Source organism: Aristolochia californica, unplaced genomic scaffold (assembly GCF_029961685.1).
Source record: "Aristolochia californica isolate CCGP_79_NKW_82.1479 unplaced genomic scaffold, dmAriCali1.0.hap1 SCAF_5, whole genome shotgun sequence".
Taxonomy (NCBI): domain Eukaryota; kingdom Viridiplantae; phylum Streptophyta; class Magnoliopsida; order Piperales; family Aristolochiaceae; genus Aristolochia; species Aristolochia californica.
Window position 1 is genome coordinate 32,551,254 of NW_027182214.1, and position 19,004 is coordinate 32,570,257.

General features: G+C 35.4%; 1 non-coding gene across 1 annotated transcript; it reads left to right on the forward strand.

The window, feature by feature from the left end:
- Window positions 1-7,109: 7,109 nt before the first annotated feature.
- LOC137966800 (small nucleolar RNA R71) lies at window positions 7,110-7,216 on the forward strand. Its single transcript, XR_011116290.1, has one exon. It is a non-coding gene; the product is annotated as a small nucleolar RNA R71 (small nucleolar RNA).
- Window positions 7,217-19,004: the final 11,788 nt, after the last annotated feature.

The following is a 19,004-nucleotide window of genomic DNA, read 5'->3' on the forward strand; positions in this document are numbered from 1 at the left end:
TGCCTGGCGAGCATAAAATGGCAGTGTCGAACTCGCCGCGATAGAAACTCTCTCGAGCTCTCCTCGGGTCTGTTCTCGGTTTTTGAATGGCGGTGGACGATGGTGGCCATGGTGAACGACGACTGGGAGAAATCTTATTGGGTCTCTCTTCTTTCGATCGATGGCTCCTTCCCTCCCCCCCTAGAGCTCTCCTTTCTATTGATCGATTTTGCCCTAAAAATCTCTCTCTTTCACTAATGGAATTTTTTTAATTATCTCCTTCTCCACCAAAATTCTCCTGAAATTCCATAATTGAATCCATAAAAATCATTTCAGGAAGAAATAAACCCTAAAATCAATGAAGTATTATTCAAGAGAAAAAGATATGCAATATAAGCAGTGATTAATGCCAAATTCAATAAATGCACGTTTGATTTGAAAACTGATAAATAACCACCTATATCACAATTATAAGGGTTATTCTATTATAATTAACCTAGTTCTCATGTCAGAATCTGGCATCTATCACACTCCCAAACCTAAATATTTGCTAGACCCTAGCAAAACAACAACAAAACCAAAATTAAGCCTTGGAAAAGAAAATGCCACTTTCGTAGGGAACACAATTGGATTTAGCGTATGCAACAAGCCGTTAAACCCCTACTTTATGGTAGTGGACGAGTTGTGTCTCGTGAGGGTTTGTATGGAATGTACCCACAAAATTCATCTAAATCAACAATATAAAAAGAAAACTGAAGAGAATCTACTCCTCATTAGCATATGACTAACACTTATTAACGTAAAATGTTTGAAAATCATTTGAAACCCTACACAATTTGAAAACATGTGTAAAATATAACACATTATGAATCCAAATACACTCACGGGTACTCCACCTTAACCAATGTGACCCCTAAACAATTACTTCAACAGAACAAAGAGGCAACATATAACAATAAAATCCTGGTCACATCACAATTAAGAGAAAATAGTAGAGTAAGCATGTTGTCTAACAATCTCACAAAAGAAGTATACATATTTCAATCTTGACCTGCAATTTCAACTTACAATTCATCATCAAAGTTAAGGAAACTCATTGCTTCCAGATTTAAACCCATTTTTCGGTATTACCAACATAATAATTGTTTTTCACTGAATACTTTTGGTATTACCACCATTTTGTATTCGTCCTCATTGCACATGCACTTATTTTTTAAGTAACCGACTGTTCCGGTGCATGTCCCTGGGTTTGCCCAGGCTGTTTTTGAGGTTATCTGTCTTTTGCAAGCAATAGCATTTCTGTTTGCATTCATACATTACAACAAAGAATTTCACTGAGATATAAAAAAGAATAAGATCAAATAGGCATACAAGACTATTCAGACTAACATAGATCAACACTAGATTTACATGTTCTCTTTTGCAACTAAGTTCCAAGTCTAATGCAATAGTAAGTTATCCCACCGAATTCTCATGGATCACAACAAATGAATTAAGATTTCTAATATGCATATTCTACACAGTTTTCCACATACTAAGAAACACATTTGAGCAACTTATTTTAACTCTACTAAAGTTAACCACATACTAAGAGGAGTAATTTGAAAACCATGAACACAAATCAAAAGAAAATCATTGCTAAGAGTCGAAAGAGACGTTCCCCCCCCCCCCCCCCCCCCCCCCCCCTCCCAAACCTAAATCCGACATTGTCCTCAATGGGGAAAAGTTAAAACAAACAAATGAACTAACAATCACTAAAATATCTGATTATACTCATTGATTCACTGCTTAGTTGGTTATACTCCAGCAGAGTAAGGGTTAAGCTCCCTAAGGGTTCCTAAATCCATATGTGGGACCATATGTGTTTAGTCATCAACAATAACATTGAAGAGTCAATAAAGACCCCCAGGAATGATACATAGTCTCCCTTGACGAACGTTTACTTGTATCAGCCGTACCCGTAGGTAATCATCCATAGATGAAACCGCTATCCCACTTCACATTTTGAAGAAATCTCTGTGTGACTGGCCACTGAAGGCAGCAGGAATCACACGCTGAACACTAGTCCTTGAGTTACTCACCATAAGGTTTTCATTCAATACTTCAAGTTTACAGACCTCTCAAACTAGGGACCAAAAGTTTGGTCATCGACTACCGGAACCAATTACGCTCTTAACCGGCAAGAGAGTACCTCGAGTCCATGACGGGGCCGGCATCACCGGGGTCCTTCAATCAATCAAGACCAGAGTACACCAAAGGTTATCCCAATAAGAATGAATAAACAAAAAATAAAATTGTAATGTACAAAGGGATAGAAACGTGGGGATTGCCCACAATGTGCTAAGTTTATAGCCGTAAGCAAGACTTTGACGCAGTCAAGATGAATGGACAGGTTCCTCCAAGAAAATCACCATCACCTACTCCAGTGTGGGGACATTCTCAAGATATGGTTTGAGCCTCTGACCGTTAACTTTGAAGACCGACCCGTCTTCGTGATTGCGAATATCAACAGCGCCATGAGGAAACACCTGTGTAACCTCAAATGGACCTGACCACCTGGATCTTAGCTTCCCTGGAAACAAATGCAATCGTGAGTTATAAAGTAAAACATTCTGCCCAATAGTAAAAGACTTGCAAAAAATAGATTTATCATGTAAAAGCTTTGTATGCTCCTTATACAATTTGGCATTCTCATAAGCATCATGACGTATCTCCTCCAACTCATTCAATTACAATCTGCTCTCCTCACCCGCTTGAGTCAAATCAAAATTCAAAGCCTTAATGGCCCAATAAGCTCTATGCTTAAGCTCAACAGTAGATAACATGCTTTGCCGAACACTAGGCGAAATGGAGACATCCCAATAGGAGTCTTATAAGGGGTTCGATAGGCCCATAAAGCATCGTCCAATCAAGTTGACCAATCTTTCCTATCAAAGTGAACCGACTTCTCCAAAATCCGTTTGATCTCCCTATTAGAGATTTCCACTTGACCACAAGTTTGTGGGTAGTACGGAGTGGACACCCGATGAGTGATGGAGTATTTCTTCAACAAGGTCTCAAGTGCTCTGTTACAAAAATGAGATCCCCCATCATTGATGATCACTCTCGGGGTACCAAACCGATTAAAGATGTTTTCTTTTAAACACTTTACCACCACTTTGTGATCATTTTTCTTACATGCAATAGCTTCAATCCATCTAGAGACATATTCAATAGCAACTAGGATGTATTGATAGCCGAACGAGATAGGAAAAGGACCCATGAAGTCAATACCCCACACATCAAACAATTAAGAGGCATCATGTTCTTCCTAGACAAACAACCAGTCCGTTGGCATCTATCACACACACGACAAAACTCATGGGTATCTCTAAAAAATGAAGGCCAATAGAAACCACATTGCAAGACTTTAGCCGCAATCTTTCTAGCACCAAAATGTCCACCACATGTGTGGGAATGACAAAACTCAAGAATGTTGGCAAAGTCTTGCTCAGGTACACAATGCCTAATGACTTGGTCAGGACACACCTTGAGCAAATAAGGGTTTTCCCCAAAAAAATGTTTGACTTGAGAAAATAATTTCAACCGATCTTGTTTACTCCATTAATCAGGAATCTTACGAGTTACAAGATAGTTGACTATGTCAGCAAACCAAGGCAACTGGGATACTTGGAGAAGTTGTTCATCAGGGAAGGAATCATTTAAAGGAAGGGATCCTTCATGAGGTGATACACAGATCCTAGATAGATGATCAGCAACAACATTCTCACAACCCTTCTTATCTCGAATCTCAAGGTCAAATTCTTGCAATTGCAAGATCCATCTAATCAAGTGAGGTTTAGTGTCCTTGATGGATAAAAAGTACTTCAAAGCAGAATGATCAATGAACACTATAACCTTTGACCCTAATAGATATGATCTGAATTTGTTCAAGGCAAACACAACAGCTAGCAACTCCTTCTCAGTGGTAGTGTAATTCAATTGAACATCATGAAGAGTGCGGCTAGCATACTGAATGACACAGGGATTTTTATCTGCCTTTTGCCCCAAAACAATCCTCAATGCATAATCAGAGGCATCACACATCAACTCAAAAGGCAAAGACCAAGCAGGGGGTTGGACAATGGGTGCAGTGGACAAACATTTCTTCAGTGTCTCAAAAGCATGAATACATGCATCATCAAAGGTAAAAGCAACATCTTGAGCAAGCAAATTCGTCAAAGGACGCAAAATTTTTCTAAAGTCCTTAATGAAGTGCCTATAGAACCCAACATGGCCAAGGAAAGAACGCACCCCCTTCACAGAAGTAGGTGGTGGCAGATTGGCAATTAGGTCAACTTTGGCTTTGTCCACTTCTATACCCCGCTCAAACACTACATGTCCTAAAACAATTCATTCTTTTACCATGAAGTGACATTTCTCCCAATTCAAGACTAAATTGGACTTAGTGCATAGGGACAATACGAGTAAAAGACTGTGCAGACATGTCTCAAAACGAGAGCCAAACACAGAAAATTCATCCATAAAGGCCTCTAAAAAGTCACCAATCATGTCAGAAAAGATACTCATCATGCACCGTTGGAAAGTGGCGGGTGCATTGCATCAACCAAAAGGCATGCGTCTGTAAGCTAAGGTGCCAAATAGACAAGTGAATGTGGTCTTTTCCTGGTCTTCTGGAGCAATGGGAATTTGATTGTAGCCGAAGTATCCATCTAAGAAGCAATAAAAATTGTGGCCAGCCAATTGCTCTAGCATCTGATCAATGAAAGGAAGTGGGAAGTGATCCTTCCTAGTGGCGGAATTAAGTTTTCTATAGTCAATGCAGACACGCCACTTGGTGGTAGTTCTTGTGGGTATCAATTCACCACTCTCATTTTTCATTATCGTTATCCCCACTTTCTTAGGGACGACTTGAATTGGACGCACCCAGGTGCTATCAGAAATAGGGTAAATGATGCCTGACACAAGCAACATGATGACCACTTCTCTCACAACCTCCTGCATATGGGGATATAATCTACGTTGCATCTCACGTGAGGCTTTAGTCCCCTCCTCCAAATGAATATGATGCATGCATATGGAGGGCCTAATCCCTTTTAAGGCATCAAGAGTCCACCCCAATGCATCTCTGTGTGCTTGTAAAACTTTAGTCAATTATTCCTCCTTCTCAGTACTCAAATCAGAGGCAATAATGACTGGCAATGAGTTTATGGGCCCCAAGAACGCATACTTCAATGTGGGAGGAAGTGGCTTAAGATCTAGCTTGGAAGTTTCAAGAGGTTTGTCCAAGTCAAGATGAAGATCCTGTGGATGATCAGTTGTGACAACCTCATAAGCTTCCTCTAACAGAGGTACAGAACTGAGTAAAGAGTCAACCTCTCAGAAATATGTTTCCTCATCAAAATAGTCCATGTCTAAAGATTTTATGTAAGACCCAAAAGATTCAAGAGTGAATTCGTCATCAAGCATAACAGTCTCTATCTTAAATACAGGACTCAGATCATCAAACTCAAGTGGATGGTGCCCGACATTAAACACATTCAACGAGACCTTAAAATTTCCAAAAGACAACTCCAACTCACCACTTTTACAATGAATGACAACATTAGATGTGGCTAAGAAGGGACGTCCAAGGATGACAGGAATTTGGTTGGTCACATTGACTACTGATTCTGTATCAAGAACAATGAAATCAACCAGGAACAGAAATTTGTTCACTTTTATCAAAACATCTTCAACTATTCCTCTTGGTATCTTGATAGAACGGTCAGCTAGTTGAAGTGTGATGGGGGTAGGCTTCAATTTCCCCAAACCTAATGGCTGGTACATAAAGAAAGGAAGCAAATTCACACTTGCCCCTAAGTCAAGAAGAGCTCTCTGGATGGTATGTTCACCAATGACACATGAAATTGTGGGCATCTAGGATCTTTAACTTTAGGAGGAGTGTTGTGCTTCAGAATTGAGCTTACATTCTCAGTAAGAAAGACCTTTCTGTTAACATGTTGTTTTCTCTTCTGTGTACAAAGGTCTTTCAAAAATCGGGCATAGGCAGGGACTTGCCTAATAGCATCAAGAAGTGGAATGTTAATGTGAACCTGACTAAACAGTTCCAACGTTTCATGCATGCTATCTCCTTTCCTAGGTGGGCCCGATAACCTCTATGGATAAGGAGCTGGTGGGACTTGGTTAGAGATCTGCCTGGCTATTGGTGGAGAACTTGGAGGTTCTTCACTCAATGATGTGTCCCCATTGTCATCCTTTGACTCGTTAGACTTAGTGGTCCCTACCCCATTGTTCAACTCACGACCACTCCTAAGGATGGTTATGGCTTTGGCTTGCTCATGGTGGGATTGGAACTCGACCCACTCTCATGTGTGCCTTTGGGGTTAGGAATGGTTTGACTCGGGAGTCTATGTGCCTGTTCACTCAAGTGGCTGGCCAACTGACTCACTTGCATTTCAAGTTTAGCAATGGAGGACTGTGTATTTTGCATGAATAGTTGAAGTGTATCCTCAAGTGAAGGTTTTTGTGGAATCAATGGTTGTTGAGTGAAGTGTGGGTGCGGAGCTTGGGGTTGAGTAAACCCTAGAGGACTCACAACTTGTCGGCCCTTGGACCATGAGAAATTTGGGTGCCTAGCCCAACCCGGATTATATGTTTCCAAAACAGGATCATTCCGGTTTGGTCCATGAAAATTTTGGACTGCATTCAAGTCCTCAATGAGCTCCGGTTAGGATGAACTAGATGGACACATTTGTGTGGGATGAGATGAACTAGATAGACACATTTGTGTGGGATGAGATGAACTAGAGCATATGGCACAGACAGTAGATGGGTTAGGAGTAGGTGAACTCTTGGACATCAATTTTTCTTGTCAACCCCTCAATCTTGGCCATGAGCAGGGTGTTTCACTAACCTCGTAGAGACCCCCTCTTTTTGCTTCGTGGGATCTCCTATCAACATTAAATGATGAACCCCATTGCTGAGATTGATCACTCAACGTTTCAAAGAAGTTGCACGCCTCTCTAGCACTCTTACCCATCAAACTCCCACCACTCGTTGCATCTACCATGGATCTAACGTGAGGTGTAAGACCTTGATAAAAGTATTGCACTAAATGCCATTTATCAAACCCATGATGCGGACACCTACAAATCAAATCTTTCCATTTCTCCCAAGCCTCATAAAAGTGTTCACCCTCCTGCTGCATAAAGTTGGAGATTTCTCTCCTGAGGGCTGTAGTTCTCTGAATGGGAAAGTACTTGGACAAAACTTTCGTGACTAATGTGTCCCATGAAGTAATGCTGCCCACCTCTAAGGAATTAAGCCAAGACTTGGCCTTATCCTTAAGTGAAAATGGAAAAAGTCTTAACCGGATAGAGTCATCTGAGAAATTCTGGAATTTGAAAGTCGCACAGATATCTAAGAATTCCTTGATGTGGTAATAAGGGTCCTCCTTCTCCAACCCATAGAATGTAGGGAGGAGTTGGATCACACCTGGTTTGAACTCATAACTGGCAGCAATAGTGGGTGGAAATATAATGCAAGAAGGTGATGTGAAGTTGGATGGGATAGAATAATCCTTCAGGGCTCTACGGTCATCTACTGCACGTAACTATAATGGTTCACCCTGATTGGCCATGGTAGCTCCTAACTTGACTTCTGGTGTTTTCCTACAAATATGTTCAACCTCTTCAAGAAAGGGAGCTAATGGTTCACCTAGGGAGCGGCGCCCGTGCATAAAAACACAAAAAGAAACAAAACTAACTATCCAATTATGCTAACAAACTAACTACTAAAAATATGAACTAAGTAGAAGAAATAAAAATAACTCCATACAAAATCATCAAGAAAAAGAAACAAAAAATTATGAAAGCAGAAAAATATATCTAACCTAAGACCATGGAGAACAAAGAAATACACTTAAAACGTGCCTTCTCGGCAACGGGCCAAAAACTTGATGTGGAATTTAATTACATCGGCTTTTATACCTTGCAAGCGTACGAATTGTTCATGTAATCTAGCGGGAAGCGAGGGTAATATCCACAGGGAGGACTGAATTTTGTGCATTCTTCAGTCAACTAGCCTAACCAAATATGATGAATTAATTTGAACTAAACACTGATTATATCCTAAATTATCAAGCAATGATCTAATTAACTACTTGCACAATAGGAAACGTCAACTCTAGATTTTATCGTGATTCGTGCCTCTCTCGAGTGCCACTTAACCACGAATCCGGATTCTCAATCCTTGTGTCTAGCCCCTCTCGGGCACCTAGAGTTAAAGAAAAAGACCGGATTATAATACCAGAATCCAACCTAAATTATAATCCTGCCCTAACTAGCTAATTACTCAAAAAATTCAGAAAACAAATATTCAATAAACATTAATTCTCAAATCAAATTTAATAGACATTCAAACCTAAGTTCAAACTATAAGAAACTAATTAAATTAAAAAATGATGGATTACTCCCCTTCTTCTTCCTCTCCCTCAGGCAGTAATTCTATTCTCACGATTGTTGTAATTTCCAGAAATTAAGGGCTTCGGGTTGCAGGAGTGAGCGGCCAGAAGTGGAGGCGACACAGGTGAAGAGGAATCGGAATCAGTGCCGGAGGAGGTGGTACAGTGGAAGACGAGATGGAAGTGAAATCCTCTGACTGGCTCTCTTGAGTCTCGGTCGGAGTCGAACTAGGCTCTAGAAGTGGTTGGAAATGTGTAATCGACGCTGGAGGAGCCCTCTCAAGTCACCTCTCGGCCTGACGAGCAGAAAATGGCAGTGTCAAACTCACTGCAACAGAGATTTTCTCGAGCTCTCCTCAGGTCTGTTCTCGGTTGCTAGACGGCGGTGGACGACGGAGGCGTACGGAGAACGACGGCTGGGAGAAAAATCCTCTCGGGTCTCTCTTCTTTCGGTCAGCGGATCCTTCCCTTTCTCCCCCACCCCCCTCGGAGCTCTCCTTTCTATTGATCGATTTTGTCCTTAAAATATCTCTCTTTCACTAGTGGCATTTTTTCTAAATATCTCCTTCTCCACCAAAATTCTCCTAAAATTCCATAATTGAATCCATAAAAATCATTTCAGGAAGAAAAAAACCCTAAAAGCAATGAAATATAATTCAGGAGAGAAAAATCTGCAATATAAGCAGTGATTAATGCCAAATTCAATAAATGCAAGTTTCATTTGAAAACCGATAAATAACCACCTATAACACAATTATAAGGGTTATTCTATTATAATTAACCTAGTTCTCATGTCAGAATCTGGCATCTATCAACGGGCTATATTTTTGTAAGGAATGACTTATGGATTGCGAGACAACGATTGTAAAACCTGAAATATAAAAACTAAAAAGAGTTTACAATCCCTAAAAATTACAGACACTATTCGGAATCATCTCTCTCTCCATTTGTACATTGTGCATTTCCATTTTAGTTGTATACTTTTTTCTTAAAACTTGAGTTTTCACTTTCCCTCCATCTCATAAACAAAAAAAGAGATAAATGGCAAACAGATCACAACAAAGTGAAAATTTTAGAGTTTATGTATGGAAAGAATTTAAAGCAATAAACAAATGTCAGTAAAAAAAATTTATTCACACACCACAAATGAACACAAAAGTGTTGTTATCCAAGTTTGGGAAATTCCACTAGTTCAACCCTAATAGCTCGGAATTTTAAAACAAAGAGATTTTTGTACACATGTTTTAAAAAATGGATATGCATGCTTGAAACATGTTAAAGATGCAAATGATCTATGGATCCAAACCTTTTAAAGAGAATAACATTAAATTCTCAAGTGAACGTGCGGTGGGATATTTACCCGAGTCAAACAAGCCATTATTTCCCCATTTACAAAAAGCAGACCTAATGATCATAGATGATTGTAAAGTGATTTATCATGCGTAACGGGCTATATTTTTGTAAGGAATGACTTATGGATTGGGAGTCAACACTCAGTTAAAAATCCCCCATCTCCCCCTTTTCCCGACGATTGCTAAAGAGTTTACAATCCCTAAAAATTATAGACACTTTTTGGAACTATCTCTCTCTACATTTGTACATTGTGCATTGTTCATTTCCATTTTAGATGTATACATTTTTCTTAAATCAAAACTTGAGTTTTCACATTCCCTTCATCTCAAAAACAAAAAAAAAAAGAGATAAAAGGCAAATAGATCACAACAAAATGAAAATATTAGAGTTTATGTATGGAAAGAAGTTAAAGCAATAAACAAATGTATGTACAGAAAATTTATTCACACAACACAAATGAACAGAAAAGTTTTGTAATCCAAGTTTCGGAAATTCCACTAGTTCAACCCTAATAGCTCAAAATTTTATAAGAAAGAGATATTTCTACACATGTTTTAAAATATGGATAGAATGCTTGAAACATGTTAAAGATGCAAATGACCTATGGATGCAAACCTTTTAAAGTGAAAAACATTAAATGCTCAAGTGAACGTCCGGTGGGATATTTACCCGAGTCATGCAAGCCATTATTTAGCCCATTTACCAAAAGTTGACCTAACAACCATAAATGATTGTAAAGTGATTTATCATGCGTAACGGGCAATATTTTTTGTAACGAATGACTTATGGATTGAGAGTCAACACTTGGTAAAAAGTCCCCCGCTTCCACCTTTTCCCGAAGATTGCAGAACCTGATATATAAAAAAAAAATAAGAGTTTACATTCCCTAAAAATTGGTGACACTTTTTGGAATTGTCTCTCTCTACATTTGTGCATTGTGCATTTCCATTTTAAATGTATACTTTTTTCTTAAATCAAAACTTGAGTATTCACTTTCCCTTCATATCATTAACAAAAACAAAGATAAAAGGCAAATAGATCACAATAAAATGAAAATTTTAGAGTTTATGTATGGAAAGAAATTAAAGCAATAAAAAAATGTAACTAAATAAAATTTAATCTCACACCACAAATGAACAGAAAAGTTTTGTTATCCAAGTTTGGGAAATTCTACTAGTTCAACCCTAATAACTCGGAATTTTATATAAAAGATATTTTTATACACATATTTTAAAAAATGGATATGCATGCTTGAAACATGTTAAATATTTTATTGACCTATGGATCCATACCTTTTAAAGTGAATAACAATAAATTCTCAATTGAACGTGCGGTGGGATATTTACCCGAGTCAAACAAGCCATTATTTTGCCCATTTACAAAAAGCTCACCTAACAATCATAGATGATTGTAAAGTGATTTATCATGCGTAAAGGGCTATATTTTTTGAAAGGAATGAGTTATGGATTGGGAGTCAACACTCAGTTAAAAATCTGCTGCCTCCCCCTTTTCCCGACGGTTGCGGAACCAGATATATGAAAACTAAAAAGAGTTTACAATCCCTAAAAATGACTAACACTTTTTGGAATTATCTCTCTGTACCTTTGTGCATTGTAAATTTCTATTTTAGATTTATACTTTTTTCTTAAATCAAAACTTGAGTTTTCAATTTCCATTCATCTCGTAATAAAAAAAAAAGATGAAAGGCAAATAGATCACAACAATATGAAAATTTTTGAGTTTATGTATGGAAAGAAAATTAAAGCAATAAAAAAATGTAAGTAAAAAAAATTATTCACACACCCAAAATGAACACAAAAGTTTTGTTATCCAAATTTGGGAAATTCTACTAGTACGACAGTAATAGCTCGGAATTTTATAAGAAAGAGATTTTTCTACACATTTTTTAAAAATGGATATGCAAGTTTGAAACATGTTAAAGATGCAAATGACCTATGGATCTAAACCTTTTAAAGTGAATAACATTAAATTCTCAAGTGAACATGCGGTGGGATATTTACCCGAGTCAAATAAGCCATTATTTTGCCCATTTGAAAAAAGCTGACCTAATGATCATAGATGAGAGTAAAGTGATTTATCATGCGTAACGGGCTATATTTTTTTAAGGAATAACTTTTGGATTGGGAGTCAACACTCAGATAAAAATCCTCCGCCTCCCCCTTTTCCTGACGATTGCAAAAGAGTTTACAATCCCTAAAAATTATGGACACTTTTTGGAATTATCTCTATCTACATTTTTGTATTGTGCATTGTGTACTACCATTTTAGATTTATACTTTTTTCTTAAATCAAAACTTGAGTTTTCACTTTCCCTTCATCTCGAAAACAAAAACAGAGATAAAAGGCAAATTGATCATAAAAAAATGAAAATATTAGAGTTTCTGTATGGAAAGAAGTTAAAAAAATAAACAAATGTAAGTAAAGAAAATTTATTCACACACCACAAATGAACAGAAAAGTTTTGTAATCCAAGTTTGGGAAATTCCACTAGTTCAACCCTAATAGCTCAGAATTTTATAAGAAAGAGATTTTTCTACATATGTTTTAAAAAAAGGTTACAATGCTTGAGACATGTTAATGATACAAATGGCCTTTGGATCCAAACCTTTTAAAGTGAAAAACATTAAATTCTGAAGTGAACGTGCGATGGGATATTCACCTGAGTCAAACAAGCCATTATTTAGCCCATTTACAAAAAGCTGACATAACGATCATAAATGATTGTAAAGTCATTTACCATGCGTAATGGGCTATATTTTTTGTAAGGAATGACTTATAGATTGGGAGTCAACACACGGTTAAAAATCCCTCGCTTCCCCCTTTTCCCAAAGATTGTAGAACCTGATATATAAAAACTAAAAAGAGTTTACAATCCCTAAAAATTAATGACACTTTTTGGAATTATCTCTCTCTACATTTGTGCATTGTGCATTTCCATTTTAGATGTATACTTGTTTCTTAAATCAAACTTGAGTTTTCACTTTCCCTTCATCTCTTAAACAAAAAGAGAGATAAAAGGCAAATAGATCACAATAAAATGAAAATTTTAGAGTTTATGTATGGAAATAATTTAAAGAAATAAACAAATGTAAGTAAAGAAAATTTATTCACACACCACAAATGAGCACAAAAGTTTTGTAATCTAAGTTTGGGAAATTCCACTAGTTCAACCCTAATAGCTCGGAATTTTATAAGAAAGAGATTTTTCTACACATGTTTTAAAAAATTGATACGCATGCTTGAAACATGTTAAAGATGCAAATGACCTATGGATCCAAACCTTTTAAAATAAATATCAATAAATTGTCAAGTGAACATGTTGTGGGATATTTACCCGAGTCAAACAAGCCATTATTTTGCCCTTTTACACAAAGCAGACCTAACGATCATAGATGATTGTAAAGTGAGTTATCATGCGTAACAGGCTATATTTTTTGTAAGGAATGACTTATGGATTGGGAGTCAACACTCAGTTAAAAAGCCCCCGCCTCCCCCTTTTCCCAACGATTGCAGAACCTGATATATAAAAACTAAAAAGAGTTTACTATCCCTAAAAATTACTGACACTTTTTGGAATTATCTCTATCTACATTTGTGCTTTGAGCATTTCCATTTTAGATGTATACTTTTTTCTTAAATCAAAACTTGAGTTTTCACTTTCCCTTCATCTCGTAAAAAAAAGAGAGATAAATGGCAAATAGATCACAACAAAATGAAAATTTTAGAGTTTATGTATGGAAAGAATTTAAAGCAATAAAGCAATGTAAGTAAAGAAAATTTTTTTACAAACCACAAATGAACACAAAAGTTTTTTTATCCAAGTTTGGGAAATTCCACTTGTTCAACCATAATAGCTCTGAATTTTATAAGAAAGAGATTTTTCTACACATGTTTTAAAAAAAGGATATGCATGCTTGAAACATGTTAAAGACACAAATGACCTATGGATCAAAACCACTTAAACAGAATAACATTAAATTTTCAAGTGAACATGCGGTGGGATATTTACCCAGGTAAAACAAGCCATTATTTTTCCCATTTAAAAAAAGTTGAACTAACGATCATAGATGATTGTAAAGTGATTTATTATGCGTAACGGGGTATATTTTAGAAAGGAATAACTTATGGATTGGGAATCAACACTCAGTTCAAAATCCCCCGCCTCCCCCTTTTCCCGACGATTGCATAACCGAATATATAAAAACTAAAAAGAGTTTACAATCCCTAAAAATTATAGACACTTTTTGGAATTATCTCTCCCTAAAATTTTGCATTGTGTATTATGAATTTCCATTTTAGATGTATACTTTTTTCTTAAATCAAACTAGAGTTTTCACTTTCCCTTCATCTCGAAAACAAAAAAGTAGATAAAAGGCAAATAGATAACAACAAAATGAAAATATTAGAGTTTATGTATGGAAAGAAGTTAAAGTGATAAACAAACATATGTAAAGAAAATTTATTCACACACCACAACTGAACGGAAATGTTTTGTTATCCAAGTTTGGCAAATTCCACTAGTTAAACCCTAATCGTTAGGAATTTTATAACAAAGAGATTTTTCTACACATGTTTTAAAAAATGGATATGCATGCTTCCAACATGTTAAATATGCAAATGACCTATGGATCCAAACCTTTTAAACAGATTAACATTAAATTCTCAAGTGAACATGCAGTGGGATATTTACCCGAGTCAAACAAGCCATTATTTTGCCCATTTACAAAAAGCTGACCTAATCATCATAGATGATTGTAAAGTGATTTATCATCAGTAACGGGATATATTTTTGTATGGAATGACTTATGGAATGGGAGTCAACACTCAGTTAGAAATCTCCCGCCTCCCCCTTTTCCCAATAATTACAGTACCTGATTTATAAAAACTAAAAAGAGTTTACAATCTCTAAAAGTTACAGACACTTTTTGGAATTATCTCTCTCTACATTTGTGCATTGTGGTTTTCCATTTTAGATGTATTTTTCTTAAATCAAAGCTTGAATTTTCACTTTCCCTTCATCTCGTAAACAAAAAAAGAGATAAAAGGCAAATAGATCACAACAAAATGAAAGTTTTAGAGTTTATGTATTGAAAGAATTTAAAGCAATAAACCAATGTAAGTAAAGAAAATTTATTCACAAACCACAAATGAATACAGAAGTTTTGTTATCCAAGTTAGGGAAATTCCACTTGTTCAACCCTAATAGCTTTGAATTTTATAAGAAAGAGATTTTTCGACACATGTTTTAAAAAATGGATATGGATGCTTGAAACATGTTAAAGACGCAAATGACCTATGGATCAAAACCATTTAAACAGAATAACATTAAATTCTCAAATGAACATGCTCTGGGATATTTACCCGGGTAAAACAAGCCATTATTTTTCCCATTTACAAAAAGCTGACCTAACGATCATAGATGATTGTAAAGTGATTTATCATGCGTAACGGGATATAGTTTAGTAAGGAATGACTTATGGATTGGAAATCAACACTCAGTTCAAAATTCCCCACCTCCCCTTTTTCCCGACGATTGCAAAACCGGATATATAAAAAATAAAAAGAGTTTACAATCTCTAAAAATTATAGACACTTTTTGAAATTATCTCTCCCTAAATTTTTGCATTGTGCATTGTGAATTTCCATTTTAGATGTATACTTTTTTCTGAAATCAAAACTTGTGTTTTCACTTTCCCTTCATCTCGAAAACAAAAAAGGAGATAAAAGGCAAATCGATCACAACAAAATAAAAATATTAGAGTTTATGTATGGACAGAAGTTAAAGCAATAAAAAAATGTAAGTAAAGTAAATTTATTCACACACCACAAACGAACAGAAAAATTTTGTTATGCAAGTTTGGCAAATTCCACTAGTTCAACTCTAATCGCTCGGAATTTTATAAGAAAGAGATTTTGCACACATGTTTTAAAAAATGGATATGCATGCTTGAAACATGTTGAATATGCAAATGACCTATGGATCCAAACCTTTTAAAGACATTAACATAAAATTCTCAAGTGAACGTGCGATGGGATATTTACCCGAGTCAAACAAGCCATTATTTTGCCCATTTACAAAAAGCTGACCTAATCATCATAGATGATTGTAAAGTGATTTATCATCAGTAACGGGATATATTTTTGTATGGAATGACTTATGGAATGGGAGTCAACACTCAGTTAGAAATCTCCCGTCTCCACCTTTTCCCAATGATTACAGAACATGATTTCTAAAAACTAAAAAGAGTTTACAATCCCTAAAACTTACAGACATTTTTTGGAATTATCTCTCTCTACATTTGTGCATTGTGGTTTTCCATTTTAGATGTATACTTTTTTCTTAAACCAAAGCTTGAATTTTCACTTTCCCTTCATCTCGTAAACAAAAAAAGAGATAAAAGGCAAATAGATCACAACAAAATGAAAATTTTAGAGTTTATGTATGGAAAGAATTTAAAGCAATAAACCAATGTAAGAAAAGAAAATTTATTCACAAACCACAAATGAATACAAAAGTTTTGTTATCCAAGTTAGGGAAATTCCACTTGTTCAACCCTAATAGCTTTGAATTTTATAAGAAAGAGATTTTCGACACATGTTTTAAAAAATGGATATGGATGCTTGAAACATGTTAAAGACGCAAATGACCTATGGATCAAACCATTTAAATAGAATAACATTAAATTCTCAAATGAACATGCGCTGGGATATTTAGCCGGGTAAAACAAGCCATTATTTTTCCCATTTACAAAAAGCTGACCTAACGATCATAGATGATTGTAAAGTGATTTATCATGCGTAACGGGATATAGTTTAGTAAGGAATGACTTATGGATTGGAAATCAACACTCAGTTCAAAATTCCCCGCCTCCCCTTTTTCCCGACAATTGCAAAACCGGATATATAAAAACTAAAAATAGTTTAAAATCTCTAAAAATTATAGACACTTTTTGAAATTATCTGTCCCTAAAATTTTGCATTGTGCATTGTGAATTTCCATTTTAGATGTATACTTTTTTCTGAAATCAAAACTTGTGTTTTAACTTTCCCTTCATCTCGATAACAAAAAAAGAGATAAAAGGCAAATCCATCACAACAAAATAAAAATATTAGAGTTTATGTATGGACAGAAGTTAAAGCAATAAACAAATGTAAGTAAAGTAAATTTATTCACACACCACAAATGAACAGAAAAATTTTGTTATCCAAGTTTGGCAAATTCCACTAGTTCAACTCTAATAGCTCGGAATTTTATTAGAAAGAGATTTTGCACACATGTTTTAAAAAATGGATATGCATGCTTGAAACATGTTAAATATGCAAATGACCTATGGATGCAAACCTTTTAAACAGATTAACATAAAATTATCAAGTGAACGTGCGATGGGATATTTACCCGAGTCAAACAAGCCATTATTTTGCCCATTTACAAAAAGCTGACCTAATCATCATAGATGATTGTAAAGTGATTTATCATCAGTAACGGGATATATTTTTGTATGGAATGACTTATGGAATGGGAGTCAATACTCAGTTAAAAATCTCCCGCCTCCACCTTTTTCCAACGATTACAGAACCTGATTTATAAAAACTGAAAAGATTTTACAATCCCTAAAATTCCCAGACACTTTTTGGAATTATCTCTCTCTATATTTGTGCATTGTGCATTTCCATTTTAGATGTACACTTTTTCTTTAATCAAAACTTGAGTTTTCACTTTCCCTTCATCTCGTAAAAAAAATAAGAGATAAAAGGTAAATAGATCACAACAAAATGAAAATTTTAGAGTTTACGTATGGAAAAAATTTAAAGCAATAACAAATCCAAATAAAGAAATTTTATTCACTCACCACAAATGAACACAAAAGTTTTGTTATCCAAGTTTGGAAAATTCCACTGGTTCAACTCTAATTGCTTTGAATTTTATAAGAAAGAGACTTTTTTACACATGTTTTAAAAACTGAAAATGCATGCTTGAAACATGTTAAAGTTGCAAATGACCTATGCACCCAAACCTTTTCAAAAGAATAACATTAAAATCTCTAGGGAACGTGCGGTTGGGTATTTACCCTCATAAAAAAAGCCATTATTTTTTCCATTTTAAATAAGCTGCATTAACGATCATAGATGATTGTAAAGTGATTTATCATCCATAATGGGCTATATTTTTGTAAGAAATGACTTTGGATTTGGAGTCAACACTCAGTTAAAAATCCCCCACCTCCCCCTTTTCCCGACGATTACAGAACCTTATATAAAAAACTAAAAAGAGTTTTCAATCCCTAAAAATTACAGACACTTTTTGGAATTATCTCTCTGTAAATTTGTGCATTGTGCATTTCCATTTTAGAAGTATACTTTTTTCTTCAATCAAAACTTGAGTTTTCACTTTCCCTTCATCTCGTAAACCAAAACACAGATAAAAGGAGTATGGAAAGAATTTAAAGTAATAAAAAAATGTAATTAAAGAAAATTTATTCACACACCACTAATGAACACAAATTTTTTGTTATCCAAGTTTGGGAAATTCCACTAGTTGAACCCTAACAGCTCGGAATTTTATATGAAAGATATTTTTCTACACATATTTTAAAAAATTTATATGCATGCTTGAAACATGTTAAAGATTCAAATGACCTATGGATCAAAACCTATTAAAGAGAATAAAATTAAATTCTCAAGTGAACGTGCTGTAAGATAATTACCCGAGTCAAACTAGCCATTATTTTGCCCACTGACAAAAAGCTGACGTAACGATCATAGACAATTGTAAAGTGATTCATCATGCGTAATGGGCTATATTTTTGTAAGGAATGACTTACGGATTGGGAGTCAACACTCAGTTAAAAATCGCACCCTCCCTCTTTTCCCAACGATTGCAGAACCAGATATTTAAAAACAATAAAGAGTTTACGTTCCCTAAAATTACAAACCCTTTTTGGAATTATCTCTCTCTACATTTGTGCATTGTGTATTTCATTTTAGATGTATACTTTTTTCTTAAATCAAAACTTGAGTTTTCACATTCCCTTCTTCTCGTAAATTAAAAAAGAGATAAAAGGCAAATAGATCAGAACAAAATGAAAATTTTAGAGTTTGTATGGAAAAAAATTTAGGTAATAACAAATATTAGTAAAGAAAAATTATTCACACACCACAAATAAACACAAAAGTTTTGTTGTCCAAG